The sequence below is a fragment of the Ursus americanus genome, chromosome 17 (assembly GCF_024610735.1).
Source record: "Ursus americanus isolate L20-20 chromosome 17, mUrsAme1.1.p, whole genome shotgun sequence".
NCBI lineage: Eukaryota > Metazoa > Chordata > Mammalia > Carnivora > Ursidae > Ursus > Ursus americanus.
The window spans coordinates 51,097,237-51,103,829 of record NC_142143.1 but is presented as its reverse complement, the minus strand read 5'-3'; positions in this window follow the sequence as shown (position 1 = coordinate 51,103,829).

The window sequence follows — 6,593 nt, the reverse complement described above, 5'->3', positions numbered from 1 at the left end:
ATGGTAGCTACTTGAGGGAGGCTAAAAAGTCTCTTTCCAATGCTTAAGCCACCCATATAATCTCAGTCTTAACCTCTGTCTCTTCTCTCTCTCTCTCTCTCTCTCTCTCACACACACACACACACAGCATTTATTGTTCTAAGCTCCTGAAATTGTATATACACCCCACCATTTTAAAAGTGGACTTCTGGTGGGGCACCTGGGTGGTGCAGTTGCGTAAGCGTCTGACTCTGGGTTTCGGCTCAGGTTGTGCTCTTGGGGTTGTGGGATCAAGCCCTGCATCGGGCTCCACGTGCAGTGGGGAGTCTGCTTGAGTTTCTCTCTCCCTCTGCCCCAACCCTCTGCACTCACCTGCTCTCTAAATAAATACCTCTTAAAAAAAAAAGTGGGCTTTTGTCATCAGGAAGGTGATCCTGTTGCCAGTTTAAAGTAACATTATGAAATAGCTGAGAAATAAAGAACAGAAATGTATTATTTCCTTATTCTCTGGTAATTTTAACTCATTATCTCCCGTGCCTAATTGTGATGTCAAAAACAATAGCCAGTCCAGTGCTTTTCTTGTTGACTGAAGTCTAGCCCTTCTAGAACTAGGGCGCCCTTCTGGCTTGCAAGCACCTGCACCCGCAGTGCTATGACATTGCTTGGGTAGATGGTCAAGAGTCCTTTTACCCAACAGCCATCCAGTTCCACAGAAGCTAGAACACCGACCCAAACAAGGGGCTGGGTTCCCCAGGACTGTGAATGCAGGACCCCTGAGCACTGTGTGGCACCGGTGGGAAGAGGTGGGTGGGTGACACGCGGGTCGCACTGCAAGAGGTGCGCCGTCTGCTGAAGCAAGCGTACTGCTTCGCTATCGTGACATGTCCATGTGGTCAAAGCAGTAAGTCTGCCTTTGTTTAAATGACAAATAGTGAGGACTGTTACTGCTGTTTCCAGAAAACCTGTAAGAGGGAAAACAAATAACTGGCATTCAGAGTTCTTGGATTTCAAGAATGCTAGGAAAATTTTGAAACTGTATGGCTTTAACAAGGTGATAACGGTTTTGGTCAACAGACCAAAGGTGCCACCCCCGTGATGTTCACATCCTAATCCCTGGGACCCACGAGTATGTTAGGTTACATGGTAAAAGGGAATGAAGATTGCAGATGGAGACAAGGTTGCTACTCAGATGACCGTAAAATAGGGTGATTATCCTGGATTCTCCAGTGGGCCCAGTATGATCACAGGGGAAGGAGGAGACTGGAAAGTTGGGAGTCAGAAGCAAGCTTCCAGCGATGTGAGGGAGGACTTGCCTGGCCTCTGCTGACGGAGAAACGGGCTGTGAGCCACGGGACGCAGGTGGCCTCTAGGAGCTGGAAAAGGCAAAGAATCACATTCTGCCTTGGAACCTTCAGAAGGCCCTGTAGACACCTTGATTTTAGTCCAGTGAGACTCGTTTCAGAACTCTAACCTCTAGAACCATGTTCTAAGCCATTACATAATTGCTCATAATTCTGTGTTGTTCTAAGCAATTACCTCGGTGTTCATTCGTTACAGCAGCAACGGAGATTAACATAGCATTTAACTCTGAACAACTAAATATCTGAATTGATGAACCCAAATTTCATCACTTCCCTCCTTCTAAGAGCGTGGAATGACAAAGCACAAGTGAGGCAGCAGGGCCGGGCTGGCCAGGAGGCTCACTGCTCAGTACAGAGGTCTCTGTCCACTTCCCGGCTTCCCATGCCCCAGGCCCTGCCTTTGGCCCTGGCGTTCCTCCCCCACTAGCCTCCTGTTGCCTCCTTCTCTTTTCCCTCCTTTCTGCTTGCTGTGATCCCCTTCTTCCTCATTCATCTCCCCAAGCGTCTCCTCTCAGATTCTCCGCTTCCTCTTGGGCAGTGTCTGGCAGTGGGCCAAGCTGGTGAGGGGGAAATGCACATTTGTACCATTTCCCTCCCTTTTCCTGACACCTGTGGTCTCGGGGAAGAATCTTGAATGAAAGCTAGCAGAGAGCAAAAGGAGTCGATAGGAAAAGAGTCACCTGAAAACAGTAAGGATCAAGACACAAATGGGAAGGATGATGAGATGGGGGCTGCCTCGTCATCTTGTTGACCTAGCCATCACCATGTTCCCTGCAAACTCACTGCAGTTTGTACCAGGGCCGAGTGTAAGCATCATTCCCGCGCTCTCGGGAGGATGGGGCAGCTTCTCCGTCTCTCGCAATCGTTCACTGCACACCAGAGCTCGAGTTTAGGATGCAGAGTGAAGTGCTCCCCATGTACCTACCCCCACCACCATCTGCGATCTGTACAAAATTCCGTGTACGTCTTAAGCTAGTCAAATATTCACTGAGCCGCCACGGTGTCCTTGGCCGGGCCCCTGACACAGGTAGTGGTGGTGGGCAGCCGGCGGTGGCGCCTGGGCTCCGATGGAGAACGATCCCTCCAGGATTAGGATAAGCGGTTGCTCCTTTCTTGACACTGCATCCAAGCAGTTTGCTGCAGGTGTTGTCCTAAAGACATGCGCTTATGTAATTTAGACAAGAACAACAAAATCAAAATCCCTCCCCTAAAGGTTGGTCAGTGACTCAGTGTGCCTCTAAAAACACAGTAAGTCCTTCCTTTGGAGTCCGGCAGCTGCTTCCAGGGCACGAGGAAAGAACATTCCGCTCTGCTGCCTGTGATGTGATCTCCCAGGTATGCTGGATGGTGCCCGTATCGTCTCAACCACCTTTTGTCCTTTTACACGTTTTATCAGATGACTTCACTTGTTGGCTGGAACTAAATCTTTAAGAGGGACGCTGTGGCAACTTTAACACCCCGTGATGCTCTAGGCGTGCTCCCTGTCCGGGCTGCATCTTCCTTCTTCAAAGATGAAGAAGGAGATTTAGAAGGTCTAATTCTAGTCACCTGAATTGCTACAGCCCCTGACTGCTCTCCTTGGCTTGTTTTTCCCTCCTCCAATCTTGCCCAGAAATTTGTTAGAGGAATCTTTTAAAAATAACCCTGAGCCACCCCTTCCTCTCCCTCCTGCCTCCTTGTCTGAATTAGATGCTTTCCTGACAGCCCAGTCTCCCCGTTAGCAGTCATCACAGCCGACTGTAATTCCCGCCCCACACATCGGCATCTCCCCCTAATCTCTGGTCCCGCTGGCTGGGCTGTGCCTGGCGTAGGTTGCGTGCGCACCACTCAGCCCTGACGCCGGGAGCCAGACGCTCCGTGGGTATGAGCGAGAGCCACTTTGCGACCTGAGAACTAAGCGATACAGCCCCTATTCCTCAGGTCGGACCCAACCTCTTGATTTTCCTGATAGACAAGCTTGCAGATCTCCTCTTGCTCCTCATCTGGCTCTTACACCTCCCTGCCGTGAGTGGTTTCCTCTGCCTGTGTCTCTGGGGTAATTCGTCTCCACCAAAGAGCCGCCATCACTGTCCGCTCCTCTGTGCACGCACACCACTGCCCCCTGCGGGCTGGGGTCGGTTTCCCCACCCCGTGGAATCCGGGCTGACCTGTGACTAATTTCACCAGTAGAATGTGGTGGAGGTGAGACTGTGCCAGTTCTGGACCTACTCGTTACGAGGCCTGGCAGTTTCCACAGCCTGTCTCTTGCAGCTCTGAACTGTCAGTAAGTCCAGGGAACTCTTCTGAGCGAAGCCACGTGGAGCGGGGCCAACGCACCAGACGTGTGAGTGAAGAAGCATCTTATTATTATTTTTAATTTTATTTATTTATTTGAAAGAGAGCCAGCGAGAGAGGGAGCACAAGCAGGGGGAGACGGAGAGGGAGAAGCAGGCTCCCAGCAGAGGAGCCTGATGTGGGGCTCCATCCCAGGACTCTGGGATCACACCCTGAGCTGAAGGCAGACACTTAAGGACTGAGCCACCCAGGTGCCCCGTGAAGAAGCATCTTAGACAACAGCCCAGTCTCGCCTCCAGGGGGATCTAGGCTGACAGTAACAAGATGAGCGACTCCAAGCAGACCATCTCGCTGAGTGGTGCAGTCAGCCTGCAGAACCGTGAGATAACAGTAGTTTTAAGCCACTAAGTTTTGGGGTTTGTTACAGAGCAATAAATATCCTAAATACCATCCTTTGAGGTCCCAAACCTAGATTTTCTGTAAAGCTTTGCCTTGCTGGTTGCTCGGCTAGTTAACGTTGATCTCTCCCTTCTTTAATTCCTCCAGAGCTTATTGAGACCACATATTTTGTTACCCAGCTGTATATATTATTTCCTCCATGACCAAACTCTACGATCTTTAAAGATACCGAACAGTGGAAATGTCTTCTGTAATCCCTTCAAGTCCTAGTACTGGACAAAAATGTAATTAGTAAGCTGTTGAACTGAATTTAAAGCATTCTTGGTCATTTTAGCTCTCTGCCAATTATGTTGGCTTTGACTCTTTCTCATGGCATCTTCTGGGGCATTCTTTCAAGGCATGGTTAGGAAAAGCATGTGTGGCGGCAGGCAGCCCTTAGGATCTTTCCAGCTGAAGACAGGATGTTATCGAGCAGTGGTTCTCGGGGCGTGGCCCCAGGTGAGCAGCACCAGCATTATCTGGGAACCTGTTAGAAATTCAGATTCTTGGGCCTATCCCAGACCTGTTAAATTAGAAGTTCAGGAGGGTGGGGCCCAGCATTCTGTGTTTTAACAAGGTAATTCTGCCATGTGCTAACATATGAGCATCACTGTTACAGTGGAAAGAGGTCTGTTTTAAGGTCAGAAGGCCTAGCATTCCTTCATTACACAAAATTTATTAACTATGTACCCACTTGTACCAGATATTGTGCTAGAGACAGGGGGCACTAAGATGGCTATAGGTTTGTCTCTGCCCGTGGGCTGAGGGAGGGTGGTGGTGGCAGCACCACATATAAATGCGACATATCCCACATTTCTCTCTGCCCAGTGAATGAGCTAGTCCTAGTTTTTTTGCCCTCTACCTTTCTACCTATGGGTCAGGTGCCATTATCATGAAGGTAACTAAACTTTAGGAACCCTTTTTATTAGAATGTGACTGTATTAAAGATCACTCAATTAGTAGCTCATTAAATAGTTTATATGTAAGCTCACCATACAATAGAAAATCGAGATAAATAAAAAGAAATTAAAGTCATTCATAATCCTATCACTTACAGATAATAGATTAGAGCTCGTATCATTTCAATGTATTTTCCTCCAAACATTTCAATGCCCGGGTCTCTCCTTCCCTCCTCTATGGGTCATATTCTCGTGGTAGCACACTCTGACCAGTGCAGGCCACTCATTTCCTGGCGCTCTAGCATCTGTGGGTGAGACGGACGCAGCAGGTCCTGGTGTTTGCTTGCAGTCAGCCTGGGTGGTTGAGGCATGGGTGCAGCACAGCAGAGACAATTCCTAGCTGCCCTTCTCACTCTGGTCCATCGTGCCCTTGAGTCTATTAGGGAATCATACACTGATCAACTGCACAGACTCCTTCCCGCCTCTTGTCTCGCTGTGTCCTACTTTCCTCTTTGCACTTAGGCTTTGTTTTCCGCCCATGGCCAGCACGACCTTCCACCCCCTTCTCCCCTTGATCAATTCCTCTTCATCCTTCCTGACCCGGAGCAGTGATCAACGTCCGTGGGAAACATGGGAAACATTCCCTGATCCTTGCATACTCTTAGTCATGCCCCCCTCGGATCTCCCACAGCGCTCTCTTCATCCCTCCATTCCAGTACTGTCGCGCAGGAGTGGTGCACAGTTCGGTGTCTGCTGCCCTTGCCCCAGGACAGAGGCTTCTTACTCATCCCTATGCCCCCTAAGATATATGAAAAGGTTTCTGTAATGTTCGCAAATGAATAAATCAAACCCCCAGGCCTGTCAGAGTCCCCCAGAAGTGCTCTTCACAAGCACAGGACCCACCGGCGAGCCCCTGGGCTAGACAGGCTTCTGACCTTGATACCCAGGCCCTGGGCTTCCTACAGGGAAGCTGCTCTATGATTTGGATTTGAGCTTTTTGAGAGGTTTTGAACAATACAGCCAAAATAGGAAGGAGGCACTTTCAGGTAAGAGAGGAAATGGGAGAACAGAGGTCTTGGAAATGCTGTTTGTGATGACCTAGAATCTTGTCCTAGGCGAAGACTCCCTAGACTCAGGGAACGTATATTCTCTCAGATGAGATTAGTACCGCTATGTCTTTGTAGAAAAGACTAGAGCTGCTATGAGACACAGCCTGTGAGGCTGACTGAAGTTAAGACAAAAGAGGCGTTTTCTTCTTTTCGGTAACTGAGGGCAGCAGTCAGTTCGGCAGTCATAATTCCGACACTTGACAATGAGTGGGTCGGAGAGAGGAGGAGAGATCTGGGGGGGGGGGGGGGCTGAAGAAAGAGAAGCATCTACTGGGTGGCCTGGGAGCGAGCTTCCCAGAGAGCAAATGAAGGCAAACCAACAGAGCTGATTTTTGTTGTGATGACAAATGAGTTTCCTGCAGTGTCCTGAGAGCCGCCCAGCAGGGAGAGGCGGAGGGGCAGACCCAGACATCGTGCACATGTAGGGACACCGCTGCTTGGCTGCCGGCTCCGCGGTCCTTGGAGAACACCACCAGAGTTCAGCTTGGAAAGCTAGGAAGATGGCACTGAGTACTGGTTTCCGTGTCCTGTGT